The 12802-nt window shown below is 35.2% G+C and overlaps 1 protein-coding gene across 1 annotated transcript in view; it reads right to left on the bottom strand.

The window, feature by feature from the left end:
- LOC113077847 (adhesion G protein-coupled receptor A3-like) overlaps positions 1-12802 on the bottom strand; it is a 94914-nt gene that overhangs the window by 40911 nt on the left and 41201 nt on the right. The gene's annotated exons all lie outside the window — the stretch shown is intronic.

The following is a 12802-nucleotide window of genomic DNA, read 5'->3' as shown; positions in this document are numbered from 1 at the left end:
ATATAATCAATAAGTCATATGTTTTTGCATTATTTTAACTCAGGTTTTCCAAAATTGAGGTTTGTGAGTTGACAAAAAGCTATTAAGTCATCATATTAATGTAAAACTGAAATAAATAAATTGGGCTGCAAAATAATAATGATATAGCTTAGAGAAACGATCAAATGAAAGGATGCAATTTAATTAAATAAGTGTATAGATTTATACACTACATGAAGGACATGTTTTTTACAGCATTTTATAACTGATATATTTCTGAAATATAACTAATATGTCTATATTTGTATTTTTATAATGTATATTGTAATATAATAATAATAATAATAATAATAATAATATAATTCTTAATTTTTTAATTAGATTGGTTAAATATATTACAGGTATAAATTACATATGTACTGTAAAATGTATTATTGTTATTATTATTATTAATAATAATAATAATAATAGTGAGGTTACAGTACAATTGTAATTTACAGCAGTAATATATTATATAACCGTATTTTTAAAACTAGAGGTTTTAAAGGCAAATAAATTAGTTATAAATTGAAATTTTACTGTAAAATACATTATTGTTGATAATAATAACAACAGGAGCTTGGGAACCAGTCGAAACAATTATAACTTAAGTTTAAGTTTAATTTTCATTTAGTTCAATATGATGTACGTAATAAAAAAAAAAGGGGGGGGGGGGGGGTCATTAAAAAAAACGATGAAATAAGGGGAAAAATAAAAATGATAAAAACACAAAAGTACTAAAACGTTGAAAACAGAAAAATTAAGGGGTGCTCTGATCACGATCGGCCGATCGTTAATGCGCATCTCGTCAGTAAAGCCGGTTCTCTAATCAGCGGTTAATTCCATCAGGTGTGTGATTTCACATAGAGCAGCTGTTACTACACAGAGCCGTTGTTAAGTGAGAAGATGCGCCAAAAAACGCTGAAAATGAAGTGGATTTGCGCATCTTCTCTATTAACAACGGCTCTGTGTAGTAACAGCTGCTCTATGTGAAATCACACACCTGATGGAATTAACCGCTGATTAGAGAACCGGCTTTACTGACGAGATGCGCATAACGATTGGCCGATCATGATCGGAGCAGCCCTAAGAAAAATGAAAAATGTAATTCAAAATGTTTTGACACATAAAATGACTTGTACAGACAATTTAATTACAATTAAAAGTTTAAAGCTGCAACTGAACACAAGTTATTTTTTTACACGATAAATGATACAGAATGCATAATCCTTAATAAAACAATACCATACAAGAAGAAAACCATTATATCACTTTTGCTCTGACAATATTCACAATATAACTGAACATCTCATACATTACTATTTAAACGATACTTCATGCAGTAAATGCTACTCCATCAGCATTTGCTTGTAAGTGAAATCAGAGTCGTTCAGTGTCATCAGTGATTCAGAAACATGATGCAAGAGCACAGCAAATGCAAAAACCTTTCATACATTACATTGCTTTTTAAGTAAAACCTCTCGCCTGCTTTATGAGTGCATTACCAAGTCAACAGCTAATCTTACTACACGTCCTCATAAACGGCTTCAATCCTAAAATCCTCCTCTCCTGTCTCTCTCTCTCAACACAAACAAGGCCAGGATAAGTGCTGGTGACCCGGGGCTTGTAAAGCAGCCGCTGTCGATCGATTTCCCAGGAGAGAGTGTGTCTGATTGATACAAAGGAGCCATACAAACGTTTCCATCCCCGCATTGACGGATTCATTAGAGCTGCTTCCAGCTAATACATCATTCATGCTTCCAGCGTCGTCTCTCGCGGACACAAGTGTCCAAACACATGAACGCACAGCTACACAAACAGTCTAATGCATCTGGTTTACAAGACCAAAACTAAAACTAAAAACCATAAAAACACACATAAACAAAAACACAGCTTCTCCGTGAACTACGGCTCTGTGTAGTAAATGCTGCTCCATCTGAAAGCAGGTGAAAATACCATATTTAATAACATGTTTTTACTCCAAACTCACTTCATAACATCAGTCGAGTGTTTGAAATAAATCCTTTTGTGAGATGATGTGGCTCTTACACAGAATAAGACATGCAACACATTTCATAGTATTCTAATCTGTGATAATGTCGATTAGCATTGCATTATAGATATACTTTATTAAAATGAAAATTGTAATAATAAGAACTCCATATGTTGCCATAGTCGTGTAATTATTAGTCACGTTGAATCAATGAAAGCATTTAAATGAGTGCTGTCAAATTATTAATCATGATTAAATCACATCCAAAATAAAATATTTTATTTATAATATGTTTGTACTGTGTATATTATGTATATATAAAAGACACACACATGCATGTATATATTTAAGAAAAATGATAATCAAAGATTCTGTCTAATCGCAATTTCGATTTCATTTCGAATTATAGTGCAGCCCTATGTCCGACTTCGTAAACGAATGTTTTACTCAAAAAAAAAAAAGAAAATAGTTTAACCATGGTATTTGTAGTAAAACTGGTTATACAAAAAGCATGGTTACTAGACTTTAATATAGCAAAACCATTGTTAATTTTATTAAGGGATTTGTAAAAATCAGGACTCAGAAGCGAATCGCGAATTATTATTCAATTCACAAAACATTTTGCGAACCCGCTATGAAGTCACGATCTGAATCAAATGATTCAGTCTAGGTGACTTGAAAGTCCCGATCTAAATTATTTGCAATACGTGACTCGATTAAAGTGCTTCGAATAGTGAATCATTTCGTGACGCAATGGTTTAACTGAGCGATGTCGAAGTTCGAAAATGAATCGCTCTTTTGAACTGTTTTTTTGCGAGTGAATCACTTGAACTTTGGAGTTTGAATCAATCCAGTGTAAGCGACTCACTCAACTGAATCGTTCGTCTTTTCGAGTCTCCAGTCATGTTTACACGACACTGTCAGTGATACTACTTGCTCAGCTCACTATTTTTATGACATTTACTGAAATAAGTGGAAAAAAAAATTGTTTACAAATAAAATATCAATTTTCCAAACCAAATATAACATTAACTTGTTTTAAATCTAGGAACATATTCATAAGAGGTTACTTCTAACTAGTTAAACACGCCATTAATATAATGATCTGCAGCTCAAAATACATGTTAGATGGAAACATTGTGCATTATGATGGAGTTTGTAGCTTAATTCACTATATCTGAAATCATTTGAGCTGCAGTTCAACAGAAAATCAGAAAAGCATCCAGTCGCTCAGACCATTGAAGTGAATCTTCAATTTACCAGTATATATTTTGAGAAATTATTGTTTTATGTGATTGTATTAGTCTGTTTGGAGTTATAGTCAATGTAAAACGAACTAATAGGAGAAGCAGACGAACACAACTTAAAGAGAGTAAACTTTATCATACCATAAACTATCAATTTCATAGCACCTTGCTAATTTCTTAAACTAAACTTTATAAGCAGCAGAAAAAAACTGAAGCCAGAAACCAGAAGAAAAGCTCTTTATAAGCAAATGAGCAATAAATGAGGCGGATGAGCTTCAGGAGGACAGAGATCTGACTCATGGACAAAACTAAACTATAACTAACCACAGAGCACTGAAATATTGAATCATCACACCATTAAACACACACACACACACACACGCACACACACACACACACACACACACGCACACACACACACACACACACACACGGCTTGAACTGCTGGGGTTAACAATCAACAGTCAGATCAGAAGAAAATGAGAAACACAGGAACATTTCTAAAATAATTCACTAACAATTCAGTTTTCCTTCGTTAGCATCATGTGCTAAAAACAGCTAACATGTTGCAAAAAGGTTAATTTTTTAAATGACAGAGGAAAATAACAGCTCTCTCTTAAAAAAAGAAAAAGAAAATAAAAAAAGGGAATTTGCCCCTGTATATATGCTACATAACATTATTATTGGATAAATAACTAAATAAATTTCAATAAACAAACAAATAAATAAATACAAACAAACAGTATCATGAAAAATGCCACTAACATACTTTCAGAAAAGGAGTGTAAGCAACTAATGTTAAAATAAGACAAATATACTTATGAAATCACTGAGCTTCCCCAACAGTTTTACTATGATGATCTTTCTGATATCAGAAATAATCCACACTACAGATTCAGAAACACTGTATATACAAATATACAAATATCTAAATCCACTCATTAAATTCATACACCATTATTAGATACTTGACTAAAGAGTTTCTCATAAATCATTAACAATCGCAAACACATTCAATTCTGAAATCAAGAATCAAAACTGAACAACCCAACACAAGCAGACCGCATCAGTGGAAAATAAGTGAAAATACACAGACTGACCTCAATATGTGTTTATTCCCCTTGTCCTGAAATCATCCAGTTTGCTGCCAGATTAATCAAAATAATTCCACAAAGATTCTTGAAAATCCATTTAGAAAAACACAGGGATGGAATTATTTCAGAGAAGCTGAACTAAAGGCCTCAAACAGACACCTGCTCCCTCCAGACAGGTGTAACAAATTAAAAGTCCCAACTTCCGGTTGTGCTTAGGGAAAATAAAAAATAAAATAAAAATAAATTCTCAAATATTTTTATAAATTGACCAGACAGTAATGTAAGTAAATGCACAAAATGAGAAAGAAAATGAGGAATTTTAGAGAGCATTTCTTTACAGAAACCATCAAGGATCAGGAACATAATGGGTGTAAAATAAGGTTTGAGAAACAAACAAACCAACATGCATACATAAATAATATATTAAAATTGTGTTTAAATTGATTTAATGATTGTGAATAAATTCTTATCAGTCCACACACACACACACACACACACACACACACACACACACACACACACACACAGTACAGTTCTCCAATACAGCAGATCTGCTGAGACACTAGAAATTATCAATCAAGCCAATTAAAAGAGAGAAACAGATGGCTTCAGTCATGCACTGGATAAAAATGTTGAAAAATAGTCATTCACCATATGCTTAAAATCCTTACTTAACACAATATGTGTCTAGAGAGCTCTGAATGATCACAAATCTGAAGAAGCACAAAACTACACAGCAGAAATACTGTGTCATTTCTCAGTTTCGTCTTCTACATCTGTTGAATTCTGTATTTCCTCTGTTGAAGTGAATCCTCTTTACACACCTGCTTCTTGGCATTGTGTGCATTTTCTATAAATTCTCACAGAGTCAGTAAATGTCATATATAAAGTTTGGCATATGAGTTTGTAGACTGATTATGGGTCATACAGTATTTATAGCAAAAACTGAATGCTGATGCTTTATTGTACAAAGCTTAGTCGAATCAAACATGCAGACTGTCTCTCCAACAGATTAATACTTTAGTAATCCTCTATTTCTACATCTGTTACGATGATCTCATTGTCTCGCCGTCTATTCTGCTTTCTAAGCAACTGGAGCCTTTAACCATGAAAAAGAGAGAGAGCAGATGATGAAGACTTGCTTTTGCAGTAAGTATATACAGTATAGAAGTTCAAGAAGTTTCTCCTTCTCAAAGAAGTGAGGAAGAGAAATGCAGATGAAATGGTAAAAGAGCCTAAGAATGACTCAGTGATGACGATGTGGCTCCATAAACTTTTAATTCCTTCATATTAAGTTCTCTTTTTATTCTCTATCATTGTATTGTTTCTCTTTTATCTGTGTTATTGTTGTTGAAGCTCATCGCTTCGTCTGGACGCTGTCGACAAGATGATTAATTGCTGCCAGCATCACAATGATTTGAGCTTAAAGAGACACACAATTAGCTAGTATTTCATTCTCAGTTCATGAGGGTGAATTTCAATTCAATTTCTTGTGATGCACAGAATCGGAACTGAAATGACAGATAAAGGAGTTTACGGAATTGCAATTAAAATTAATTTATATAAAACTAAACAGATATTTAGATGACATCTTCCATCTTATAAATTAGTTATATATGATTATATTTTATATACTGTATGGTTTGGAACGATTAAAATATTTTAGTGTTTTTGAAAGAATAAACTACAAGTTGGCATTTTTTAATTAAAAACTTTTTTTTTTTTTACATAAATATTTGGACAGCACAACTGTTTTCAACATTGATTGTAATGATGCTGAAAATTCAGATTAGTTCACAGCATTAAATTACATTTTAACAGAGAGTCACATCGAAAACGCTTATTTTAAATTGTAAAATTATTTCATAATTTTTACTGTACTTTTTCATCAAATAAATGCAGCCTTGTTGGGCAGAAGAGACTTCTTTCAAATATTTAAAAATCATAATGTTTTCAAACTTTTTGACAATTACTGCAGATTCGACTTTTAAACTTCAAGGCTTTTTAAACCCATTTTCATAACTTGCAAAAATAAATAAATAATACAATTCGAGTGTCTTCAAAATGTAATTAATTATAGTTGTACTTAAGACCAGAGATGTATAGTAACGAAGTAGAACTACTTCGCTACTGTACTTAAGTACTAAAAGGCGGTATCTGTACTTTACTGGAGTATTATTTTTTTCTCCTACTTCCACTTTTACTTCGGTACATATTTTCGCTGAGTTTAATACTTTTACTCCGATATTTTTTTCATGTGCTCCATCGTTACTCGTTACAATTATAAAAATGTTACGAATCATTCCATTACAAACCACTGCCAGAACTGTAGATGGCAGGTTAGATGAAGCTGGCACATCACTGAGCGAATCAAGCGATTAAGAAGACTGCGCGTGTTGACTGAACTGCTGTGAAGAGAGAAATGAACACCGAGCCGAGCCAGATAATGACTCGTTCACGAGTCAAGAACCGGTTGCATCGGTTCTCGGATGACCAGTAACGTTAGTTCTTTCTGGCAGTTCGATTCAATAAACCAGTTGAAGAAAACCGTTCACCGATTCTTTTGCGCTCGACGCAATGGCGTCATTGCCGTTGACTGCACCTGGGCTAATAACATTAACACAGAATTAGTTCAGAATCAATCACCAAAAGAATCAGTTCGTTTCAGACGCTCTGTGTGTCGGTTTGCTTCACGCTAAATCACACATGCGCCGTATCATCAGCTCCTCGGTTCACGAATCGGACGCGTCTGACAGAAACGGTTCTTGACTCGTGAACGAATCATTATCTGGCTCGGCTCGGTGTTCATCTTCAGTTCTCTCTTCACAGCAGTTCAGTCAGAGTACTGTTTGAGTCAATGATTTACTCCGGGTTATTGGTTTGTTTTAACTCAGGGGGAGTGTCAGACACATTAAACAAGTTCATCTGTGGATTAATCCGTATTGGAGACGCGAACCGTTTAAAACGATTCAGTTCGATTTGGTGAACTGTTTCAAAAAAAGATCCGGTTACATCGAATGATTCGTACGCGAACCGGATATCACAAACTGCTTTGTCTTAAAACCAAGGGGCAAGGAACTCGACCGGAAGTTGAAGTCGGGTGGGGGCTGCCATCTTTTAGCAGAACTTCACTTGCGTTAGCATTCCCATTGACTCCCATTCATTTTGGCGTCACTTTGACAGCGAATAACTTTACATCTGAGGCGTTAAAAGACTCTGTTTGTCCATTATTTATTTCTAAAGATACACGACAATGTATAAAGGGCTCCATTACCTTCTATGTTACCATATGGCCCCGTATAAACAGTTTTTGTAAAAAATAGGCTAACGATTGCGTCATAACCACTCGGCTCTCTGTCGCATTACCGTACAGACAGGAGGAGAAGCTCGCAGGCAATTAACTTAATATGGTGTACTGTCGTTACATTTTAAAATACTATACAAAATAATTAATCAGAATACTTACTCCTACTCACTCACGACAAAGAACTCCCCGCTCAAGCTCGCCGTCTCTGCAAGATTAACGATGGCAGTTTGCACGCACAGCTACTAGAAGATTTACATCTGCCAGACAGGTTGCTGACGTCGTCAAGCTTCGTTTGAGTCTGCGCGTCAGAAACGGAAGTGCTAAAAAACGCTAAAACTGGGCTTCATTTGTCTCAATTGAGTACCAATGGGGTCGCTGTGTCCATTTCTTTTACTGTCTATGCTTAAAACAGACATGTAAGAGAAGACAATGCTGAATAAAGTCATAGTTTTTGCTATTTTTGGACCAAAATGTATTTTCGATGCTTCAAAAAATTCTAAATGACCCTCTGATGTCTTACGGGTTTGAAACAACATGAGGGTAAGTTATTAATGACATAATTTTTGCAAATTGGGCTAACTAACCCTAGTAACCGTTTTTTGTTTACAAGAAGTTACAGTCAAAGGAATTATGATTGTCCTTTAGGTTAATCATTTGAAATAGTAAAAACAATATGTTCAAACTTTTGACTACTTTCTTTAATAGCTACATATCACAATACTTCTACTTTTACTTTCAGTACTTGAGTAGTAAATTTTAAAATAGACTACTTGCAATACTTAAGTACAAAAAATGTTGAATACTTTAGTACTTCTACTTAAGTGTGGTGCTTAAAGAGCACTTCTACTTCTACTCAAGTCACTTTTTTGATAGAGCACTTGTACTTTTACTCAAGTATGGGTCTCTAGTACTTTATACATCTCTGCTTAAGACTGGCACTGCTCAAATTATTGCATCCTGTTAGAAGCTGATCGTTTGTACCATCATTTCTATTGCAGTAAAATCTGGGCTAGAGATGAATGTAAATTCATTTTAGAGTGGATGTGCATGTGTGTGTATAAGTATTAAAGTCCTGCATGAATTGGTTTGCCCAGCTGGCACTCATGTCATGAGTGTGTGTGTGTGTGTGTGTGTGTGTGTGTGTGAAGAAGAAGATTAAATGGTCCCAGTCATATCTGGACTCTTGTAGTGACCAGCGGCAGGCCATATGGCGACACTCATAGAGCCAAGAACAGACAGATAACATCTAAAATCTCAAAATCAGCCCAAAACACGCCCATGATGGCATGATGAGATGAGTGCTTCTCCGTTTGTCAAATAAAGCACTCTGAAAATACATTAATGTTTATTATTGGGTTTGGGTTTGGCAAATAAGACGAATTTAGGTCAAAACACACTAATCTTTAGTGAAATCATCTTTAGGAGTGCAGACATTTCTGATTTTGATAAAGATCACAGAAACAGACTGAAGCAAACGCTCACAGACACAGCAAACCAAAGCCTGAACTACTCAGCTCAAAGATTTCTGAATATGACAATATTGGCAATATGAAGACTACAGCACATTTCCATACACAAATGGACGGGTGTTCGGCTTTATAATTATCAGTGAAAATGAAACCAACAGACCGTGACCCAGTCAAAATTACGAATGACACAGAACTGCATCTTGGAAAACAATTATGCTGATTTGCAAAAAAAGGCCTAATATTATCTGATTTGTTGACACTGAATTCAAAAATATCAATAAAAACTTTCCATCATGATGTTTTTTCACAAAACAAGAATGTATATAAAAGTCATGCTTGAATGTGCTTATTAAAATAACAAAAGGATTCAAATGTCAAACATTTATTATGATAAAAGTAATGCGAGAAAAAAAGAGTAGAAAAATCCATTCCCAGCTTATACTCCAATATTTCATGTCAAATAACATAACAAAATATTGTGCATGACATAAAGTGCTGTGAATGGATCAAACCGTTGTAATGTGGCTCAGATTCATACAGGAATCGTGTGCTTGTGGTGTTTTTCAGCTAATTAAGGGAGAATCCAAGACTAATTCAACACACAAATAATCAATGAATGCAAAAATGCTATGAAATGCATCATATTATTTAGTGAGAAAGCATGACGTGTACGAGCAAAACAGACACACCCACTCGCACACACACACACACACACACACACTTATATTCCTTCTTAGAGAAAAATGGGATATGTGCGGGTTTCCAGTCAGGATTTAGACCGTATCATAGTACTGAGACTGCTCTCCTTAGAGTTACAAATGATCTGCTCTTATCATCTGATCGTGGGTGTATCTCTCTATTAGTTTTATTGGATCTTAGTGCTACATTTGACACAATTGACCACAGCATTCTTTTGCATAGACTTTAACACTTTGTTGGCATCAGTGGAAGTGCATTAGCATGGTTTAAATCGTACTTATATGACCGCCATCAGTTCGTAGCAGTGAATGAAGATGTATCATATCGATCACAAGTGCAGTATGGAGTACCTCAAGGCTCAGTACTAGGGCCGCTACTCTTCACGCTTTATATGTTACCCTTGGGAGATATCATCAGGAAACGTGGTGTTAGCTTTCACTGCTGATGATACTCAGCTCTATATTTCTTCACAGCCCGGTGAAACACAACAATTTGAAAAACTAACAGAATGAATAGTCGATATAAAAAACTGGATGACGAGTAATTTCTTACTGCTAAATTCTGAAAAAAATAGAGGTGTTAATTATAGGACCTAAAAACTGTCTAAGACTTGATGGTTGCTCTGTCAATTCTTCGTCATCAGTTAGGAACCTAGGTGTGCTATTTGATCGCAATCTTTACTTAGAATGCCACATTTCTAGAATTTGTAAAACTGCGTCTTTCCATCTCAAAAATATATCTAAATTACGGCCTATGCTCTCAATGTCAAATGCAGAAATGTTAATCCATGCATTTATGACTTCAAGGTTAGATTATTGTAATGCTTTATTGGGTGGTTGTTCTGCACGCTTAGTAAACAAACTACAGCTAGTCCAAAATGCAGCAGCAAGAGTTCTTACTAGAACCAGGAAGTATGACCATATTAGCCCGGTCCTGTCCACACTGCACTGGCTCCCTATCAAACATTGTATAGATTTTAAAATATTGCTTATTACTTATAAAGCCCTGAATGGTTTAGCACCTCAGTATTTGAATGAGCTCCTTTTACATTATACTCCTCTACGTCCGCTACGTTCTCAAAACTCAGGCAATTTGATAATACCTAGAATATCAAAATCAACTGCGGGCGGCAGATCCTTTTCCTATTTGGCGCCTAAACTCTGGAATAACCTACCTAACATTTTTCGGGAGGCAGACACACTCTTGCAGTTTAAATCTAGATTAAAGACCCATCTCTTTAACCTGGCTTACACATAACATACTAATATGCTTTTAATATCCAAATCCGTTAAAGGATTTTTAGACTGCATTAATTAGGTAAACCGGAACCGGAAACACTTCCCATAACACTCTATGTACCTTCTACATCATTAGAATAATGGCATCTACGCTAATATTAGTCTGTTTCTCTCTTGTTCCGAGGTCACCGTAGCCACCAGATCCAGTCTGTATCCAGATCAGAGGGTCACTGCAGTCACCCGGATCCAGTACGTATCCAGACATGATGGTGGATCAGCACCTAGAAAGGACCTCTACATCCCTGAAAGACAGCGGAGACCAGGACAACTAGAGCCCAGATACAGATCCCCTGTAAAGACCTTGTCTCAGAGGACCACCAGGACAAGACCACAGGAAACAGATGATTCTTCTGCACAATCTGACTTTGCTGCAGCCTGGAATTGAACTACTGGTTTCGTCTGGTCAGAGGAGAACTGACCCCAACCGAGCCTGGTTTCTCCCAAGGTTTTTTTTCTCCATTCTGTCACTGATGGAGTTTTGGTTCCTTGCCGCTGTCGCCTCTGGCTTGCCTAGTTGGGGTCACTTCATCTACAGCGATATCATTGACTTGATTGCAAATAAATGCACAGACACTATTTAACTGAACAGAGATGACATAACTGAATTCAGTGATGAACTGCCTTTAACTATCATTTTGCATTATTGACACACTGTTTTCCAAATGAATGTTGTTCAGTTGCTTTGACGCAATGTATTTTGTTTAAAGCACTATATAAATAAAGGTGACTTCACTTGACTTGACAATCTCACTGATGGACAGCATCCTAAACAATAAAATATTTTTTTTTCCCCCGGCCAGAATATATAATAATAAAATACTTAAATCTATGCTTAATATAGGTTTTAAATGGTATATAAATATATTTAGCACGTTAAAAAATATCTATATTTCTTCATTATTATTTTTGCCCTTATAATATACTTTAAATGTTTATGCAATATATATATATATATATATATATATATATATATATATATATATATATATATATATATATATATATATATATATATATATACAGACTTGTGATGTTATTTCTGTTTCTGTGAGGACAGAAAGACGACAGAACAGACTTGTGATATTTGAATCTGTGTGAGTGATGTGATCAGATTATGATATTATCTAAATCTCCCAGAGACTGACACACGGCAGGCAAATGAAGTCCGGATCCAAATCCATCTCAAACAGAAGTCAGCGGCTCGTTCACTCATTAGTGTGCATCGAGATCATCCGCTGTCTGATTTACACTCAGCTTCACTCGTCCTCCTCATTAAAGCAATGTCCCGAGATCAGCTCAAGAGTCCTGCATTACAGTCTCCACTGAACACAAACGGATTATTACAGAGCAAGAACTACCAGCTCTGGCAAAGAATCTGACAACCCTGCTACCACAAACTTACTTTACACTAAGATGCTTTCAGTAAAAGGATGATTGGATCTTTTAAGTGAACGGTAGGACTTTGTTCACAGATGCAGCTTCTGCTGTTCATCTTTATGGGCAGTTTTTGTGCCTTTAAATTCTACTGTAAAGAACCTATATGAGGATATATGCGCATATATGAAACCTATATGCAGTTTATATGCACATATATGGTAATATATATGCTGCATAAATGCGTATATATGCCACATAATGGCGTCAGTCAGAGCAAGAAGTACCAGTCAGGTAAGAAAA

Source organism: Carassius auratus, unplaced genomic scaffold, assembly GCF_003368295.1.
Source record: "Carassius auratus strain Wakin unplaced genomic scaffold, ASM336829v1 scaf_tig00023288, whole genome shotgun sequence".
Classification (NCBI taxonomy): domain Eukaryota; kingdom Metazoa; phylum Chordata; class Actinopteri; order Cypriniformes; family Cyprinidae; genus Carassius; species Carassius auratus.
The sequence above is the reverse complement of the archived record's forward strand: the minus strand, read 5'-3'. Positions and strand labels throughout refer to the sequence as shown.